This window comes from Pezoporus flaviventris, unplaced genomic scaffold, assembly GCF_033815535.1.
Source record: "Pezoporus flaviventris isolate CSIRO_AGI_PZ_B2104156 unplaced genomic scaffold, CSIRO_AGI_Pfla_v1 ptg000002l, whole genome shotgun sequence".
Lineage (NCBI taxonomy): Eukaryota > Metazoa > Chordata > Aves > Psittaciformes > Psittacidae > Pezoporus > Pezoporus flaviventris.
Window position 1 is genome coordinate 55,814,014 of NW_026892550.1, and position 21,922 is coordinate 55,835,935.

At 40.3% G+C, this 21,922-nt stretch overlaps 1 protein-coding gene across 21 annotated transcripts in view; it reads right to left on the minus strand.

Moving 5' to 3' along the window:
* ADGRL3 (adhesion G protein-coupled receptor L3) overlaps window positions 1-21,922 on the minus strand; it is a 522,648-nt gene that overhangs the window by 429,934 nt on the left and 70,792 nt on the right. For 20 of the 21 annotated variants that reach the window (XR_009747735.1, XR_009747736.1, XM_061479312.1 and 17 more), the window contains one exon: window positions 4,929-4,995. The gene's annotated coding sequence lies outside the window, so the exon portion shown is untranslated. Of the gene's footprint in view, window positions 1-4,928; window positions 4,996-20,115; window positions 20,186-21,922 lie in introns of those variants that run through there. The other variant, XM_061479205.1, reaches the window with a different exon arrangement.

Sequence of the window (21,922 nt, forward strand, 5' to 3'; positions counted from 1 at the left end):
AACCCAACAATAAAAAATCCACACACACACACAAAAAAATAAAATAGCCACCTTAAAAAAAAACCCTGACCCTAATATTTGGATTGCAGCCTTTATGTTTCCTGTTGGCTTCTTCTGCAGCCCAAGAAGAAGCATCATTTTCAGAGCATGACTTGCATCACGGATGGGCAAAATCACCTTCTGAGTGTGTCCACGTTACTCAACCAACCAGAAGAACAAGGCTCTTCCTGCAGATGCCTGCAGAGAGATGCATCCTCACCATCTGGGACCCATTTGTGACTTCCCTGCTTTAGGCTGCAGGTGGAGTACAGGAGAATAGCAATGGCAACACTCAGATCTACACAATTTCCAGCTTCTCTTCAACCTACCCTGTTTAATATCTGGAACATCTAATAATTATTATTAAACTGTAAATTATAAAATACATGGGAAAATGCACAAATAAACTGACACATCTGTAGCTTAGCCCCTGGTCTTCAGCTGAGTTCAGCTTTACCATGCAAAGTTCGACCCATTCAATATACACATGCTATAACTGAGCTTTGCAAAATCCATCAAGCTGCAAGCCTTGGCAACAAAAACAGCTCAAGAGATGTAAGCGCCAATCTGAGAAGATACTCCCCAGGAATTAGATTTTGTAAACAAACATTTCAGCTAATTGCATTCTTGTTCTCAGTGCATTGAAGGCCCCATTTAGCCAAAGCATTTGTCTACAGAGTTTAGTTTCTTCCACTTAATGAACCCTGATCCTGTCTTAGCCTTGGCTGGTATATCATCAGGATCAACATGAAATGCTAATGGAGAAAAATGCTTAATATCACTTCAAGTGTTTAAGTTACAACCACAGCTATTAAAGCAAATCTATTTTACCTGTTCCTCCTCTCCGGTGAGACAGATTTAAAAGTTTCCGTGGGGAGAAGCGATTCATAAAGGGCTACACAGATCAGAGAAGAAAGCCTTTCACCATTAATTACAAGCAGCATTTTCCGAACTAAAGCTGGTCATTTTGCCAGCACAACACATAATTAGTGAGGCTCGTTTTATTTTGCCACCTTCACAAATTAGTTCACTTTTTAAAAAGCAATGTGGCTGCCTCCAGCAGCAGGGATAACCACACCAGCCAGCCACAAAAATAAGGCTTCATGCTCTGCTTGTCATCCATGGCAGAAAAATCCAACAGGTTTCCCAGTTTTCAGACCCCTTGCTGATTCAATGCAGAAATCAGTGTTGCTTGCTGTGACATCTGTAACATAAGTTTTTGCAACACACCATGTAAGATGATCTCTGCAGTCCCATGAATCTTAATTTTTCACAGTGAGAAAAGCTTCCTCATTTTCAAACTTTCCCACTGCTAAGCCAAATCACAGGATATGAAAAAGCCACAGCAACAAGGAGGAAAAGGAAGCTTCCTGCCCCTCATCCCTGCAGAGGGTCCAGCCCCAATTTCATCTGTGGCATCCTTGCTTCGGGTCATCACAGAAATAGCAGGAGGGGATGATGCGCTATAAGAGATGCTGGCCTTCACTCACCAAGAGAGAACACTCTCAGACACTATCTGCATTTTAAAGCAGGACTGCTTCTTTCTTCCCATGGCTCAGACAGCCCCTCAACTTCTTTGAGGAGCAAATCTTTGCAGCAGAGGCTTCCAGTGGACACACCTGACAAGATCCTGGTTTTGAACTAGGTACCCGAAATACCGACTGGAGCCCCCAGCACTTGCTAGACAGAGCATGCTGCTTGCAGCTATCATTGGAAATGCTGAAGTTATCCTTATGCAGATTTTAAAGGCCACTGTTTATGCATGTAAATTCTGAAGGGCATTAGCGGCATCACTGACACACACTGACAGCCAGTCCAGCTCCGGGAAGGGAATAAGCAGCAGCGACTGCCTGAATAATTGATGTGCTTTTACTCTGCCCCATGGCCCTGTTATTACATTGCTCACTCTCTTCAACTGCCTGTGGTTTCTAAATTAATTAGAAATCTTAATGTCATGGCCAGCCAGTTTAAAAAAAAAAACAAAACACCAAAGATACCAAGAACAAAAGAAGAGAGTGCTTCTTGTGCCCTTGAGCCTTGGGATATCTCACTTTGGCCTGGCCATGCAGGTAATAAAAGCGCAGTCTCGGTTTCTGAAGCTTGGACCCCATTTACTGATGCTAACAGCAGCACAGCATGAAATCCACTCCACCTGCAGAAAACCCCTATTTCATGGGGGTGAATACCTCCATCAAGGTCACTTCTCCCATAAGGTGGGGCAAAGCCTTTTCAAGGGGATAGCATGTGTGCAGACCAGCTAGCGTCTCTTCAATACAATGAAATACATCTGATACATTCCCAGCCCAGCCATTGCAACCTAGTACCGTGCAATACCATATGAAAGGATGCCGCTGAAGTCCAGAGGAATTACAGTCAACAGAGCTAAATTACTCTTTGGGATCTCTTTCACAGGCTGAAAAAAAGTTGCATGCAACCCCTTGACCTCAGAGAACAGGAAAAGCTGATAAATATGACATATTAATCAAAAATAACAATGAGTGGCCATTTTTTGCTACATACATACCCTTAAATTCTTACAATACTGTGTGTGCTTAAACTTTAGAGCAATGTCTGTAGGTTTTAAGAAACCCAGTGGGAATAATTCCCCTGTTTGAACCACATTGCATTAAAGTGTGGGTAGTTTCGTTTCAAGTCCTTGGAAAGCACTTAGCCATGATAAATCCGGAGGTACTTTTACTTTCTTACTTAAAAAAGAAATACTGATTTATTTTTTTTTTTTAAATCTCCTTAGAAGTGTACCAAAAGCATAAATAAACACAGTTGGATTCATTGAGATAATTTTAAATTGCACAGGTAACTGAGACTACTATTTCACCCTCTTATATAGAGCAGTGAAATACCAATGAAACTCAATATTGCAGCACAGTGTCTCTTTGCCAGCACATTTCATCATACTGTAATCTCCAGGATGCTGAGGGGGAAACCAACTTCTGTTATTCACCTTGGGAAATTCATGATTTTTAAGAAATCGGATTTTTCAATCTTCTTGAAATGACCAACCGAACTTAAAGCGATATTTGACTCCCTAGTAAAGTTATCCTACATCTCCCATACATGTTAAGTGCCCAAACATGAGAGTCCCAGGGTAGAGATGAGATGGTGATGGTGACACAAGGCTTTACAGAGTATTAAATGACACCATAAATTCAACAAAATGAATCCCATTTGTTAGTACAAATGGAAGGTAATTCAAAACACTGTGAGCCCAAACTGCAACTGAGTGTGGTCCTCTAAAAAGGTATTTTGATCAAGTATTTATTTGCTCCTAGAACTTCTCCCTCTATCTACTAATTTTCCTCTCCTATCATAATTTCGCATTAAACTGATACATGCACAGTCCACCACAAAAAAAAAAAATACAGAAGAATCAAAGCAAGTTGCAAATTTAAGCCCTCTCAGTGTATTTCCACATCCCTCCCGAGAACTGAGGTGGAACTTCCATTTGTGGGGTGGGAAGATGGGCTTCCAGCAAATTTTAATGCTGATACATGAAGAAGGCAGCACTGGTCTACCCGATGATTTGTTTGCATTTGTCATCTTGGGTTTACATACTGCCTCTAAAATGCACATGCTAATCATCGGCAGTATGGCACCGCAGATGCAGAGAAAAGAAGACGTCACTCACATGCATTTTTCAATCCCAATCAACGAAACAGACTGTCTTGTAAGAACATCTTACATGGTCACACAAAAGCTTTCCTGACCCCTGCAACATCCCCTACCTGTATCTTTTACATCTGTGTTTTAAATCTCACTATGCTTGCTTTGCTATACTCAAATGTACAGTCCTTCACATTATGTATTTCCTTCCATAGTCCATACTGCGACATCCATATACATCTTTTCTCACTTTGAAGTTATTATATTAAATATTACAAAAAAAACAACTGAAAGGCTCAGCTCATGTAGGTTCCTCTAGGTTATCCAGAGTAATAATGAAGCCACACAGCCTTTAAGGCAGACATGGGGTCCTGATCCCTCTTCTGGATCACCATACGTACCAGCTGAAGCAGGACGGCCAGCCTTCAACATGACCATGCCCTCCTAAATTCTACATTGTTTCCAGAAAGAAGCAAAGTGCAAAACCACAGAAGGTTCTCCCACAGGGGTGCATGCCTCTCAGCCTTGGAAAAAAGGCGGAAAAAAATACAGGAGACGGGAGCAGTACAGAGCAGCACTGCTTGCTTTCGTTGCTGCTTTTTGGAGCCTAGTCTTTCAAGATGCAGCCCCTGGCAATGTGGCTCATGAAAGTTTGATGAACAGCATTTTGTTTAACACCAGCAACTGAGCCACAGCCCTTTTGAGCTGCATTGCCCAAGCAAAATGTCATGACCCAAGAGGATCAAGAAACTTGATTGCAAGGAGCAGGCTCGCAGGCAGCAGAGGAGCTCATGACCTCTGAGGCAGGGTGCACTAACCAACAAGCTACTATGGAACTGAAACATGAGGAGGCTGCTGTAGCACTGATAAACACTGAACTTCATTCAGTACTTGACCACCTGCTGCAAGGAAGTGCTAAGCCATTTTGCAAATGTAGGGAAGTCCATAGCTTTTTCCATTGGCACATATAAACCTTGATTTTCCTTTTTCCCCTCTTTTACCTTTTTCACTTCTACATGCACAGCAAAAACTCACAGTGTGTTATTCCCTAACATTTTGCTCCATCATTTTTATGTTCTGCTGCTTTTGTTCCTCTGCTCCCTTTTCCATGAAGGAATATTCTCAAAAACAACCATGCCTGAGTAACTGAAAATACACACTCATACGCAGAGATGGTGCTGTAGGCTCACACAGTGTCAGCAGGTTTAGCAGTTTAATATTTTAGCATAGCTAAGAAATGAGGCTAGACTATATGGTCCAGTAATTACCTTTTCTTGTTCTTCAGGTGCTAAAAATCCACACGCTATTTTTTGCAGAGTACTGAATTCAGCATTTCTGGAAACAAAGATAAAAAGAAAAAAATTAAAAAACATTTACACTTGCCCCTGAGGACTTCTAGGCACTCATGAACTTTCTGCTATACATGCATTTGAGGATACAGCAATGAAAAAATGGTTTTGCTCAACAGATCCGAGTTTTAAAAGCCTGTAAGAATTTTTAATCTCTATGAAACACATCTCTGTATGGGAAGACTGAACTAGCACATAGCTAACAATGGCTGGATGAAAAATCAGTGGAAGCTATCACTGCCAACTATAAAAAAAACTTACCTTAGAGATACAAGTAGTTATCAAACAAATGTGAAGGTACATGAGTATCTTCTTCACCATAAGAGAGTCTGATGTGATCTGGAAAAACGACTGTTATACTAGAGGATCTACCAGAGATTTTAGAGGTTGCTGCACCAGAATAATAAAGAAACACCTACTTTGAAAAGAATGTAAGGTTGTTAATTCCTATTCCTCAGCAGTTACATCTTAAATTTCCTCCGTCCCCTTACATCTTCAGTATTTTCTTCTAACTTTAGTGTTAGATGCTAAATGTAATTGGAAAAAACATGAAATGCATAGATATTGGTCTACTTCCTGGAATTGCTGGTTTTCTTAGGATTAATTACACATAAAAAATTGCTCCTCACAGTTGGGATTTCTACAGGTAGATAGAACTTTGGTGGGAATCAGTTTTGTCTGAGTGAAGCTGGGTGGCACAGGACTTTGGAGCCATGGGCCACCCCAATTAAACATTTAGAAAACAGAATTTAAAAATATAAAGTTCAAAGGAAATAGCAATGAGTCCTCCTGCCTAAATTTTGCTCTGAAGATTAATTATAAACCCAGATTATTTTCTGCAGCCTACAAGGGAGAACACAGGTCATTTCATTTGGAAGAACTGTATTAAAACAAAAAATTATAAAGCCTGATTAAAATAGGATTCAGTGTTAAACTGGGGACAGTTGCTTCACTTGCAGCAGTGAGCTTCTCCCTAGGCCTTTCCCAGCTGGGGGCTGGGGCTGCAGCACAGTTTCCCAATACTGCTATGGTTCCATAGCATCCCTGGACCATCCTATAACTTAAAAACTTTGCAGAGCCAAAAAGTGGTCCTAGGGCTCTGGTTTCACAGCTCATCTGATCCATAATGGTCCTACTTCAATTTTTGATGGCAAAAAAGGAAAGTTTTACCCCAGCCTCTGTGCACTCCTTGACACATACTCCCTTTAGAGTACGAAAAGAAGGAGGCTGAGGCATTGGTCCCAAACACATAATTCATCTTATTTATGTACTAAAGGAGCAATCACTTGCATTCAGTAACCTTGGAAGTCAGACGAGTAAATTAAAACTTAAAACAAGGCTTGAGAGTCCAGCACACATGGTGCTTTTTGAGTGATTTCTCTGTAATAGGCAAGTATGGATGTTCTGGAAGAAAAAGAGACCTATTCCAGGTTGCCTGTCAGCAGAATTGCCTCTGTACCAGCTATTATTTCTCACTGTACAAATGAAAAAGTCCCCAGATGTTAACGGCGCTCAGCCTTGGATTTTGATCAAATATACACAGTTTCAGTAGGAAAAAACATTTTTACAAGTGCAGAGCAGACGAGGCAACACCTCATGAGGGCATCCATATACTTTATTTCTAGGAAAAATGCCATTTGTTTAGACTAATCTACCTTCCTCCAAGAAGCTTTTGGAGAATAACTGTGATCTGGCGGCAGCAATATAGAGCACAGAAATTGTGGTTTGCCTAGTCTGAAGAAGTTAATGTTTGTTACCCCATTACCTTGCAATGGCTTTTTAAATGAAATTAAATCAAGATCTTTGTTTCATTTATGATACCCCAGATTTCACTTCTGCTTGGAGTATAAAGGGCTAGAGATAGCACAACATATAGTGGTTTATGGCTCTTCTGTGCCATTTTAGGATTCAGCATATGCTCTCCTCCCCATTCACCTTTATCATAATGTGAGTGTACTGACTGGTAAATCTTTCTTTTTTCTTGCCTTCCTTCCCCAGATGCCAAATGTATAACCTTGAGTTGGCCTCTGCCATATGCTATTTCTATGCAGATTTCAAATATAGTTTGGGGAATTCTTGTTCTTATTAAAATCAGAAGGGAACAATACAGGGATTCTTGTACAGCAAAGATCTTGAAAATACTTGCTAGACAGTCAGTGCTCACTGGCAATGGGTGCACTACAGGAACTATAGCCATTTGGTGTTAGCCCTAAAAGATACAATAAACACACTAAAGAAAGGGACGTTGCTTTACTTCTGACTCCTGGGTAATACAGCAGTACAACACCTACCCCATATACAAGGGAAGATTATTTTCGATTTTTCTACTGATTTCCTCACCACTTGACTAACCCACTCCTGTCTAAACCCTACAGTACTTCTTCTCAGAAAACATTTATCAGTTCTTATCTAGTTCTGCCCCAGTTGTACTGTGCCTGGACAATCTGGCAAGTGGTTTCACGTGAGATTCTAACAGAGAAGGGAAATCACCTTCTCTCCTTTGCTCCACCTGGAGTTCTATCTATCTGCAGTGTTTACCTCAAAATGGATAACATAGATAGTTCAACACAGTTCACCTGTACTAATATGACTGCTGGCATTCATACGGCTAAATATTTCTGAACTGTCTTCTATGGTGAGTAATGCATCCACCCAAATAGGACAAGGGCATACTGTTGTGCATCAGCAGATGCCAGAAGAAGGGCAATTAATCTGCAAATTGGTGTCATGTTGCACCTCCATCCCAAAAAGGAAGCTGTTATTAGGGAGAGCAACAATAAACACTTTCTATTCAGCAACAGCAAAGGTTGAGAGGAGGATCCAATAAGATGGGACAGCTCACCCTTAAGCAACTGTCTCCACTTCAAAAAGCCAAGCAGTTCAACTTCAGCCATTAATAATCACGGCAGAGTGACCCAAAAAAAAAACCCCAAAAGGTTTAAGCAGGAAGCTTGTGAAAAAGCCTTGTTTGCATCAAGCATATAGTTTCTGGTTATGTTCAAGTAGAAAAGTGAGTGCCCAGCATTGTGCTTTTGGAAATGAAAACCCATATGGCGCAGCACAGCATCACTCCTGGGTGTTAGCAACTCTGCATCAGCCCTATGAAACCAAATCAGCAACTTTCACCTACAGTGACTTAATTAACATGTACGCTACAGGTCTCTTCAAATCCTGCACATTGCCATCCTCCACTACCAGGCTCTTTTGATGAAAGTGACTAAAGCTAGCAATTATAATTTAGAGATGCCCCTAGAGGCTTTGGCTAGGCTCAGACTTCATTGTTCACGGAACACAATGCAAAGAAATCTCTCTGCCGAAGAACTCCAAGACAAGGCAATCAAGGAATAGCAGAAGAAAAGGCACAGAGACAAAAAAATAGTTATTCAAGGTCAAACAGCAGGCCACTAATGGAGCTAGAACAAAACTCACCTCTTCTGTGGAGAACTCATGAGGCCATGTTGGTTTTCCATTACTAAGCTGATCAACTAATAAACTTTATCAATTGTCAAAAGCAGATTAAGTAGTTCATAGTGTTACCTGCTGTTCTGTGGTTGATCATGTGTTTCAGTGGTGGCTTTCCAAACAAAGCTAACTATGACAGCAAAAATGTTACTTTCCCTTCACCTCCCAAGGAAATGCTTCCTATACTCTTTTGTGCACATTACTGACAAATCAATTTTTTTATTCTTCCATCAATGCTTTCAACAAAGAGTGATTGCTCAAGCGCCCTTCTCCACCTTGCAGTTCCAGTTTTTTAAGGAATGGTCAATCTTGATATGCATAATTATAATTGCAAATGGATCGTTTTATCTTGTACTCTTCCATTTTAATGGGATTATATACCGTCAGATCTCTACAGTAACATTTAAAGCCAAAACCTCCTGTGACATTCATATGTGATTTGGATATTTAAAAATATTTATATGCAACTAGTGATATTACAAAAGGTTAGATTTCAAACTACCTGGCCCACTTATGACACCATAAATCTGACATAGTTTTCACTGATTACTAGTAAAATCTTTCCAAGGCAGTACAATTGGAATTTAATAAATTCCTGCCATATAGTTCATCAGCAAGAGAGTGCTTCTGTTGTGCTTTGTACAGGAAAAGAACAAAGCACAAGTGTGCAAGGTGAATGAAGCTTTTAGTCTTTGCAAACAACTTCAGTGCATAAAATATTAAAAGCAATGCTTAACTAATCTCTGGCAAGAACTGCAAGCAATTCACTGCAACTCGTATTACGAATGTCTTTGGTTTACCATTTAAAAAACATTAGAGTCTACCATTAGGGTTGTGTATCACAGAGCTGTACATTAACCTCTGTAATTTTCCAACATGGTATATTGCAGTAACACAAATTAGGCTATCTGGCAAAAAAAAAAAAAAAACCCAAAAAAAAACACACACAAAAAAAAACCAACCAACCCTTAAAAAGATGCATTATTCAAACAGAGCAGACAGCAAAGCTCCTCACTCCTTCCTGCCAAAGACAGCAGGAGAAAGTCCAGGCCTCTTTTCCTCAAAGCAAATGGTAAAGTCCCATTAATTTCCCCTTGAACCGACAGATCTGCAGCATCTGGGAAAGGATTCAATCTAAATACATTGCAGACAAAACAGATGAATGATCTGGGGGAGAGGGGTGGCCTGTTCCCATTTTAACACTTCTGCGTAACAGGAACGGAGCAGGTCATTTCTGTACACTTGAAAATGCTTCGTGGCCTTTCAGCAGGATTTTCCCTTCAGCAGTTTTTTGCCTTCTGTTTCCATTTTCTTTTTGTTCATGGGTCTAATGGCTTTCAGATCTGTTGAGTGTACAAAAAGCTTAAAGCCTACCCTTGCCACCAACAAATGGCAAGCTAAATTTCCACCTACACTCTATATGGAAGTTTTCACAGAAAGAAAGACATCTATTCTAGGTACAGAAAAACAATCATAATAAAATGCTCATCATGTTTGCAAATTATTCTAATTTCCAAGATGAAATTTTTCCACTCATAAATACATCTAGCAACTAAACCAGAAAGATTAATTTAGTTTTGTAACAGTTTTCATTTTTTTTATTTTTTTTCTCAGTATGATGAGAAAGAGACTTTTAAAAAGATGCAAAAAAACAGGGAGTCAAGAAAAAAAAAAAAGGAAGAAAAAGAGGACATAGCCCAGCACTAAGCCAGCAACACTCACCTAAGGCGTGTTGCAGTCATGCTTCTGCTCTGCATCATGCAGAACACGCACTTAAACCTCTCCACTTCCCCTACGAGGCCACTGGGATGCTGCTCCTATATAACTACCTGGCTCCCTTCCCTCATTTTCCACTTCTAACGTATCAAACAGAACCTCTGAAACTCCAACCAAACCCATACACTCTGTGAAATATATTGAGTTTAAGGAGAAAAAGGTCAGCTTCAACTGGCTCTAGCTCCCAGTTTGCTTAGGTTAAGCAAGACATTTTGTTCCTCTCTTTGGAGCAGAAAGCAGCCATTATTTCAAGCTGGCATCCTAGGGATTTTTTTTCCAAGCAATATACTGGTCCCAAGTGGTTTTAGAAGCAAGCAACCACGCAGCTACGTGAAGCCCAGGCCCTGGTACTGGAAGACTCAGAGGGTTCCCCGCAACAGCAAGGCATTTAACGTGAAAGGAGAAGGGAGCCTGGAGTCCTGCCAAACGTAATACTGGTTACATGTGCCACAGCAGGATTTCTTCAAGTAGGGGCTATTACACTGGCACACCGCTGACCAAAGTCTTCTGTTTCATGTAAATTCTCCCAAAGACCTCAGGAGATAAAACTGATTAATCCTAATTAAAATTAAAATCAAGGAAAAGACACAGTCTGTTGAATCTACTTGATGAATCAAAAGCCTCCCTCATTTCTATGTTAATTGTCTTTTTACAAATGTGTAGTACTGTCATACACACAGAATAATGTTTTCTTATTTTTCTTCACTTGGAACATCACAGGCCAGACATTAGAAAGCACCCAGAGAGCCCTCCTGCATTACACGGCCCCTGCAGAAGTGCTTAAATGGATGCTGAGTCCTTTCTCAGACTTCTCATGTCTTTAATAAAAAAATCACAGCCTGCAGCAATGCGACAGCCCAGACACTGCAGCTAGGAGAGACCAGCACTGGGCAGCACACAGCACCTCCCGAGCATGCTGAACAGTATAAAATGCCCCTTAATACTGGGCAGGGAATATGCAAAGAGTTAAATTCAACCAACATAAACCCACCAAATCGCTGCTCTCAGTTCACATGAGTCCGATAACACTTTGATGAAATAACACAGTTTGAATTTCTTATCAAAAGGCTACTTGCACATAACACTGTACCACAGTAAGGACATTTGGGAAAGCAATCAACCTGCAAAAACATTCTTGAAGTGCAGAAATGCAGAAAAGACCCTTTCAAGGACAGTTCAAATTAGGATGTGAGTGATTTAAAGATGAATGAACCAGTACACTGCTAACATCATCTGATTAACAGGTGGGATGCATCTGGCACAGGAGGGTCTCTTTCTTTATATATACGTATGCAACACACTAAAAAGATCCGGACTCAATTTTTATCCAGTCAAAATAGTATGCTACCTATAGCTGGAGGTGGAGGCAAAGCTAACCTAAGATAAGTTGTAAAGACACACTGGACAAAATCCAGAATTGGCTGCATTACTTGCTTAGACACCATTTATTGTGGTTACATTTTATTATACAGTAGTAAAAAATTACAAGGCAACATCCTGTGTTATTTCCCACTGGGGTAAATGATACAGATGTACTATTAAATCTCAAAACCAGCACCAGTCTGCCAGGCTACATTCCATTTGTGTCTTTATAATGTGTCAATAGGCTGACATTTATACCTTCTGATGGTAAAGCTATTTATGTTATAGACATTTAAATGTGCCATAAAACGCATAGCACTACACAACCCTAGAGCTCTTCCAGTCTTTACCAAAACAACACACACAAAGCAAAAATCCCACCAGACACCAGCATCCAAACCTAGGGCATATTGGCTCTAGTTTTTCCATGCTAAGTCAATGTTATGAGTGTTTTTCAAAATACCCTTATAAAAGAGGGTTAACACAACCTTTCTCCTGCGCATTCAACCCATAGTTAGTTTTAATTTTAAAACCTAAATAATAGGTTTGTGTTTGGTGTGTAAAATGATGTGTTTGGTGATGGGTTATGCCCAACCCTCAAGCTGAACCGAAGGCCACCAGACAGCCCTATCCTGACACTTGCAACTAAAAACAGGAGTTGCAAGATGTCTACCCCAGGTCTGCAACAAGTGTCAACCACAGCTGAGGAGGCACTTATGAAGGTCCACCACAGCCTGCAGCCCAAGGGCATGCTGAACCATGTAAACATATTGGCAAAGGAATGGTCCTACAGGGATCTCACTGAACTTCATGGAGACCAGCTAGGGATGGTCACTGGGAGTCACAGACTATATGTGAACTAAGACATGATCTCAACATTGCCACTGACACCAAGGGTTTGAGAGGCATCAAGTCCAATAACGCTGTGTTAAAATGAGCTTTCTCTGCTTAGCCCTCACCAGTTCCTTTGAAAAGGCCAACCTCGTGAGAAATCAAGACAAAAAACTCACAAATCTGCTATTAAATGTCCTGCTTGTGGGAAACGTCAAGATAAAAATGTGGAAATTAGCATACAGTAATTATCTTAGCCTCATTGATAGTCTTCCTTAATGCCATCCCCCAGATTTTGTTAATGTGAAATGAAGTAAATGGCTCTTAGAAACACAGGGAGGAGAAACAGACTGGGGGACACAGAAATTCATCTTTGGTGCTAGACGGTCACAGTTAAAAAGTCCATCCATGTTCTGATTACAGTGGTAGTGTGAGCCAGAAGCAGCCTGGGGTCACTGGAAGTGGTGACTGGGGATTCGTAAACAGCAAAATATAATGATTTTGGTCTAAAACCAAGGAAGCCCCAAGGCTGCTGTTGAGGCACTTCTTGCACGTATCAAGTTCCTTAATAATGTAAAAGATAAGCAGGTAAAAGCAAAGGAGCTCAAAATTATACAGCTTGGAAGAGGATGCTGAAAGGAAGGCTACATGCTCCAGTTACTATCCCCTAAGCAACTGGCATGTGAGGATAAGGAAAAGTTGCAAACATGCCATGTCAATAGTTTTCTGCAGGGATCACATCTTGAAACTATTAGTTGAAATAAGAGCCACTGATACTTCAGGGACTTGCTTAAAAAAAGTCCTTAAAAGAAAATTACCATAGAAAACAAGTTTGTGTTGTTTTTTTTCCAAAAACAATGTCAGAGCATAATGCATTAGAAACACAACTGCATCAGAAAAGGCACTAGGACTGCCCATGCTTAAGCTGCAGGCAAGAAAATGCCAGGCTGAGACACTTCATTACAGTGCTTGCAATCAAAGTAAGACAGAAAGTGGCTGCTTCTCCACTCTGACAAGTTTTTAATTGCATCTAGAAATTACCTCCTAATTTAAATTTTATTCTGAGATTGTGTCTAATAGAGGCTGCTCAAGATGAGTTTGTCACACTTTCAAATAATTATTATTAATGTGGCACTAACATCCTTCACTGGAGTTTATGCTACCTAAAGTGTCTTTCAAAAAATGTCCTTATCATTAAACTTAGCATTCAATATGACTGAAATGCATAATTATCTTGACCTTTTAATTCCAAGTGTCTCACCAGTCACAGTTCCTCCTTCATAAGGAAGCCCATATTTTTTTCTATTTCAGTGATATTAGTAAACACCTTTACAACTGCAGAGGAATACCTTCCCATTTTAGAGCACGATTAACACACATGCACAACCTTAGATTATATTCATATACAATGCAGGACTCAAAGTTATTAACAGGCTGCACTGTCTCAAGGCAACACAATCTGATCTACAAGTCCCAGGATGAACACATTTTCTTAAGCATCCTCCATGACTTTTAAATGAGCTTCTACAAGCTCATTTTGTGAACTCTGCAACCTGTCAAGGAAAATACCACACACAGTCCTGATGCACTGAAGGATCATCAACATTGGTGGCACTGGCAAAGCATGGGCTTTGGAAATCCTGTGCTGACAGGATATGAAGTCACCAGGGAAGCAGGGAGTCTTTATACAGACACACTCACAAATTCAACTATCCAATGATCTGCTATCCAAATTCAGTGAGAATCCCTCTAGAGAAAGATGAAAATGTAAAAAAAGGGGGTTAAAAATCCTCCTGCTCCCTCTAACACATGTAATAAAACTTTCCCAAAAGAAGAGGCTCCAAGGAAGATGCACAGTAATGCCCTGCCTGAATTTTCTCTTGTTTTCTGAAGGGGCAAAGCAACCCACAAGTTTTAAACATGGATAAATGCAGCTAATCCAGACACTAAAGAATTTCTGTAAATAATTCTGGAAAAAAAAATAAAAAAAAAAAGAAAGAAAAACTGAAATGTAGCATGAAAAAATACATGAGAGGAAAAGTCTTACCAGTGTCTCCCCATACAGTTAGTATGCAATACTAGTGTTCAGTATCTTTTTCCTAAGAAGTGAAATACATATAAAGACAGGCATATAAAGACATCTCTGGCTACAGCTCTTTTGGAACTGACTTCAACCATCTTTGGTTTATTACCCCAGATAGCATGATGTCATCAGAAGACTTTGAACGTTTTTTAAGACCTTTTCCAGTTATTCTTAAATTATTAGGTGTGAATATGTGCATGTGTGTGGTATTTCTTTATTTCTGCAACCAAGTGATAAACTGCAGTGCCACAAGATAAATTGCATTCAGTTTACACATTTGACCTCCTCACTTGAACTCTGTCTGCTAATCCATTTCAGCTGGGGCTATTTCTAATATGCCATACTTCCAAACAGCTTTCAAACAGCTGTAGGGGCTTTTCTTGTGTGTGTTTTAACATGGATTTCACATTAAAAATATTTTCTTCTTTGCACCAGAAAGCGGAACAGATTACAAACAGAAAGACCATGGCTCCTAGCAGCTCCAGCACTGAGAGTCTGACAATGTCCCAAGCCAAAAGTGAGCGAGAACTGCTTTAGGCATGCAGCAAACTTTTCTGATGTGCGGCACTTGCACCTTTAATGGTGTTCCAAACAACATCTGTCACACACCTGCAATCCCATTAAAATCTTCAGGAGCTTTCCTCCTCCAGCACTCTGCAAGAGTTTTAATGAAAGTTTAGACACTCAAGCCTGGCCTTCATGTGCATCACCCCATCTCATGCAGGTGAAGCATCACCCCACCAAAGAGGTCTCCTCACAGGCACACAATTAAAACAGGTGCTGTGCCACTACCTGCTCCAATCCAGTCGATTTGTATAATCCTCCCTTTTCAGTAAAAATTCTGGAAATAATAACAAATGCCTCAACTTGTGCATTGTGGTATAAAAAGGGTAACCAAGAATCAAATCAATTCTGGTTTTTCCTTTCAGGACAGATATATGTGTTTTAATTGCTGTTGATGTTAGCTTCCCAGAGGCAGCACATAACCAGCTCTCACTAACACACGTTTTCTCTGTGTGTTTGAGAGGGTCACTGCTTTTCAACAGCTTTTTATTTTTTCTTTACTTTTTACATTTTCTTGCTTAGTTTCACCCTAATTTTTTTTTAAAGGCAAAGTTTTGTTTTCAGTTAGCCAGCATAAGCAAATCATCTCTCAACTACTCACCACAGTTTTTCACAGAAAAGACAAGAATAAGTGTTTTAATAACTTAACTTGCTTAAATATCCATGACAAAAGAGTTCTGTTGCAAAGCTGCCACTTGCATTTGACACACCTGACCAAATAGCAAAACCATTGTTTTCTCAGCTTCTTCGTGAATCTCAGGCAAGATGGACGCTCCTGGTAGCACTCCTTTTGCATTCAGTTGACAGGTACATTTCCTGAGTATTGCAAAGCATCCAACTGCCCAGTTTAACCATGTGCTAACTGCACACATGCTTTAAAATATCAGGATTCACTGGTGCATGCCTCCACAACCATACTTAATACAGGGCTTAAACCTTAGCATTACTGCTGCAGAAGGAAAATAAGCCAGCCCCCTTTTACCTTCAAATAATTGAAGAGTCTCAGCAGCATTCAAAAAACTAATGTGGATGAAAATTAAGGATGTGGTGAAGAGCTCTGCCAGACTGGGATCTTGCTGTATTTTTCCAAAAGAAGTTTGATGGCATCAGATATATAAACATGACTGGCTTAAGCAATTAGACCTGCATTTGCTATGAACTCCACAATCAAATATTCATTCCATTTTGCAATGTCACCAGTAGCCTGTCACAAGCAAAGACAAGTTAAAAATGCAGAAAAGCATTCCAGGTAAGCTTTTTTTTTTTTTTTTAAATGAGTACATATTTCAGTTACAGAGATACTCTGAATGAGATGGCTAGGGAAAACTTACTGCAGGAACTGGCAGATCTCTTGTGTAGTGGTCCCTTGATAACAAGTGCATCAGCCCCCAGGATGACAATTCTGTACCCCCTCTAAGCCCATGTTATAGATACTTCCAATTTCTAGAAAACTGTACTTATTTGGAGCTAATAGTTAGAATTTGACTATCTTCTAGGCTTATTGATTTTGGCTGATATTTTTTCCGTGAGTCAAAAAAAAATTAGTCACTTCTGAATTAAAAACAAACAAAAGCATTAAGAAAAAGCGCACTTTTCTCAGACGCTCCTTTAAAGAAGTTTAGCACAAGGAAGTCTCAATGAATACCACAGTTTTATTCACAGTTGGCTTGTTTTTTGATATAAGAGAGGAATCATCAACTCTTAAAATCATGAGATTCTACTAATGGTTTGTATCTGATACAAAGAAGACAGACCTCTAGTAATTAGAACAAAAAAATTGTTTTAAATTCCCCTTCTTTTTGCATGAATTGTTACAGAGGTCATTTGGCCAAAAAGCATCAGCTGCTGAACATTACAGAGAAATCTGTCTATCCCTGTTCCTGCTGGTGCTTCTTCATTGATATGGAGAAGTATATACAGAGAAATAGAGATCAAAACATTCTAACAGAGTAAGAATAATGGTTGAAAAGACATCAACCATATGACAAAGGATGGCTATAATTGTTTAAACAGTATGAAAACAGAAACAAAAGCAGAAATAAAACCAAAACCAATGCTAGCCATTTATCAGACTATTGAGAGGCAGTGTGTTTTCATCCAGTATAAGATTAACCAGTAAAAACTCCAAACAGAAAAATGTAGCAATGTTTGTAGACTTAGGACTGGGGAATACCCTTGTCTTGACTAACTGGAATAGCTGGAGAGACACTAATGACCTAAAAAAATAAGAATGGGCAAACCCATCACAATTTCCAGATGCCAAACACTGCTCCATGCCAGACATCTGGGGGAAACTGTGACAACTGAAGCAAGAACCACCCTGAAAGGCAATCTGTATGCATACCTGACCAGCATCACAAGTCATGTTCAACATCCTCAAATTCTAATTTATTAAATATTTGCCAGGTGGAATCTCCTAGAACTTATCGAAGATTTTCACACCTATTCCCACATCTGGAACAAGTGACTCAAGTAAGCATCACATTAGGGCAATAAAAATTGTAGCAACTGGTCTGAACTATGATACCAGCAATATGCGATGGCTGATGCATATTTCTCAGGTTCGTTTTGAAACACTGTAAGAGGTCCTGCTGCCCTCGGTGCTAAGCAAATCCTAAGCCATGGGTAGACCCAGGTGAGAAATGTGAGAAGCTGCTTGCAGAAGCCCTTTGCTCAGTGCCAGCAACACAAGGACTTCTTTCTAACTCCTATCTTCACAACCTCTAGATTATATCTCTATTATTCACATAGCACAAGCAGAGAGAGCATGGCAAGAAATTTGGGCTTGCAGTGCTAAACAAAATGTGTACAAACAGAGTTGCCAGGAAGGTGCATTTTTGCTAAGCAGTGTCTGAGAAATAAATTATAAAGAACTGTAACTACTGCCTATTAAGAGACAGATTTATATGATAGCTAAAGCTTTCATAGTTTATGAAACAACATCTAATAAAATGGCACAGCTGTGATTTAGTAACGTGTTTAAATTCATCATTGCATATATTTTGTATTTCAGACTGGTCTTCACTACCAAGTCATATATTGTCTTTGCCTGATATATGCATCCTTTTTTGCATATGTAATGAGCTTATCAGTTTCCAGTCGAAAAGAAAATTTTAGAGCTATCTTCTTCTAAGGTTTGCACTTAAATATGCCAGATGACTTGTTCACTGTACTAATATACACAATGAATTCAACAAGGTGAAAAACGTTAAAGGCTGATATTCGGTGCAGCAGAGTAGGAAGATGAAGAGCACAAAGAAATTTGGGACTGTCTCACCCAGCAAGGCTTACTGGGGCTAGAGAAGCACCCCATCACTCCAAAAAAAAATAAAACTCCTTATATATTTTTATCATTTGCTAGAACCATATAGGTGATTGCAATGAGACCTTGATCAGGCAGGCAGCATCCTCACTGCTGCGAACACACATCTGGGCTCCTGCAGCCCAGAAACCCCCGAGAAACAAGGCTGAGGTTCCCAAACCAATCCTAAAGCCAACTGTCTTCAGACACCTGGATAAAGCAGTCTCATCTTCTGGTATGCCAAGGCTCCCAAACCAGCTTTCAACATCTGCAGGTGGCCATTGGAGACTTACAATGTCTGAGATTCAGGAAGCTGCATTTTAAAGCCTAACTTTGGGCAGCATTCCCCTGAATCCTGGCCCAGATTCTCCCATTTCCAGGCTGGAAGGGACTGATGGCTCACCTGCTCTGGGTTTCTGTGTAATACCATCCATAGTATTTCAGCTCTCTGCATACTGAGTGCAGACTTGTTGGTCAGTCTGTGCCCTGCTCCAGAAAGTGGAAAACTAGAGGTAACTCCTGTTGCAAACAAAACTCTTAAGGTTCAGGCAAGAGCTACATCTAACTCTGATTACCTTTCTCAGTCTCATCATACACATGTTTTACTGTAGCTACAAAAGGAAAGGAATCTGCACGATTTGCTGCTGTAGTCAAAATTGGATATTAAGACAGTCAGTTGAACTGCAAGATTTCTTTATTAATGGAATCTGTCCCCCTATTTTTCATGAATATTTAAATGAAGAAAAACAGGAAAACACTGCAAAAACTGTCCAGTTGTGACATTTCAAAAACAAAGCCCAAACCAAATTTCCATTGGATTTAATTCCTGGTGAAATCCAAGTAAACATTTGGACAGCATCTCTCACTTTCAGAGAACTGTGCAAAGCTAATGTATAATTTGTGGTTCTGCTCAGCACATCTGCAATCCCCTGCTTCCCAAGCATTCAAATGCTTCAGCCTGACTTGGATCCTGCACCCAAGGTTTGCTGAGAGCCACCCATCACCTGAGCAGTGAAAAAACACAAGCTTTTCAGAACAATGACAGCATGACAGCTCTGGACACTGTGCAGTAAGATCCCATTTTGGGTCATCTCTGTGTTTCACAGAAGTTTCCAAGTCAGAGTCAATTCACAGCCGAGATTTAAATAGCATGGCTCATAAAATACTATTCAACCCAGCTAACCAGGAAAAAAAAGGAGAAAAGGGAAGGAAGGAAAAGAGGGAAGGAAGGGAAGGGAACATAAATTAAAAAGCTTTACAGATAACATCTCCTGGACCATTTTTGCAGCTCCTCCTTTTTCCCCAAAATAACAGAAGACTTACTATGCTTATCCTCAAAGATGCTTACAAGTCAGCTCGCTTTTAGTTATAGCACTTTGCAGAGTAAATAATCTTAATTGTCTTGCACGTTGCTGACTACATCAACAGGAAAACAGCAAGGGATACATCACAGAAAGCAGCTGGTATATCTTTCATCATAAGGGATGAATGAAATTCAGTGGCTACATTACAAGGAAAGAGGATCTAGTAACACTGTAACACAGGAAACAGTTTCTGATGCTTGGGCAATTATTTTCCTTTCCTATCTATGTAGCACATAAATCTGTGTCCAACTGGGTACCCAATCCAGTTGCTTAAGATGGGACATTGGATCACAAAATCAACCACTATTGACCCTAGAGAAGTCATATGTATTTACATTAACTTTATCATGCCAAACGGCACACCTGCCTTTCTGAAAGCTGCAGTGCTGCTGGTGTTTCCTGTGGGACTTAAATTAGGGACTGGAGGGGATGGCAGGTGAAGCACAGGCCCGTGTTTCTAGAAAAAGAGTGAAAGAAAAAAATAATCAAACCATGAGAGAAACCATTTGATAGCCTTGTACTGCAATCAGAATCAAACAGCTCTGAGGCTGTCACTGGAATATTAAGCAATAGACTTTGACAGTGGGGAAAGTCTGAATGTGCTGCAAGGCCTCCAAGTGTCCGATGGCAATCAAGAAGTCTGGCATTTTTGACAGCAGGCAGGAAAACTTCTGAGCAATGCCCTGTGCTCACCATAACTTTCTGCAAACATCAACCCTCAGAGTGGAGTACAGGCACAAACATCTTTCCAGGAACTCCAAATGTCAAACAAGCAATTGTGAGCATGAGAGGTAATGCTGCTGGGTGTGCTCAGTGCTCCTCCTGCAGCTTTCTTCCTTTTGGCCAATGCAGTGGTTTCCCCTTCTTTTGGGGAATGGGAGATGAAGGCAGCCTACTTGGCTGAAAGCTCAAAAGGGAAAACAAAATTCTCAGAATTGATCTGCAGTTATCACACAGCAACACTCCTTTTTCTCCCATTTCCTCTCCTGACCTGAACCACATCTTGCGCATTCTCATCTACCACGGTTTCTCATTCTGAAGTCAAGAGCAGAGGTTCTCACTCATTGCCATGAAAGCAAAGTCTAAGATGGGAGTCTATAGCTATCGGTCAGTACTTTTCCTGTTATAAAAACTAAAAAAAACACTGAATATGTGTATACACAAGCAATGGGAAGAAAAATGCCATTTTTACTTCTCATGAAATGGAAAATAACACTTTGCTTCACAAGGACGTAATAACAGGATGCCTGTAAGGTAAGGTACAAACATAAGCAACAAACAAATCAACACTATAGATCTCCAAATGAGCTGAAGTCTTCTTCTAATAAAGCTTTAAAACATGATGCCTTCCTGCAAACTAACCAATAAGCCACTTCTTAAGAGAGGATAATAATGTTCTTCTGCACTGACAGCCTCCTTCCTGTCAGAGGGGAGGCTGGCAGAGAAGGGACACTTGGTAGTGTGTTCAAGGGCCACAACAGGTCACCTTCTGGAAGGGAGCCATGAGCCGTGAGCCATCCACAGATAACAAGACCTTTTAGCCTCCTAGACTGGAGAAGAGAGGATGCTTCACTTCTAAAAACATTGCTCTTGGTTAGTATTTCTCAGCCTGAGGCACCTGCACACTTGCTCTCGGTCCGCAAGCTGCTCCTGGCTCAGCTTCAGCTTCCCACTTCTCATTGCCAGACGGCAGAGGCAGAACTAAGAACACGTTCACTACTTCCCCATACCACAGCTTCCTAGGATGTTGCACCATCTTGAAAAGAAGCAGTTGGCACAAGGCACAGATTAATGGAAAGTGAGGCTTATGTATCAGACGCGTACCCATGGCGGCACTTTTTCAGTACAAGGACAACTAGCTTCAGCTTATCATCTGTTCCCCTTGCTTAAGGGCAAAAATATGCTACACTGCATGACAAGGCCAAGCGGGTGTCTTTGATAGCTACATTATGCCTAAGCCTGGAAATGAGGCAATACAAGGAACACATATTTAAGAGGAAAGACTGAGTGGTTTTTGGAATGTTCCTCTCCTTTCCACCACCTCTACAACGACAAAAATCTCCATAAATACTAGTAAGGCAGGAAAAAGGAAAAACAAAAGGACCTTGAACCAGAGGCTTGCTTCCAAAGTCGACAGAAACTTTTTTGTTCCTTTTAGCTATTTCATTTC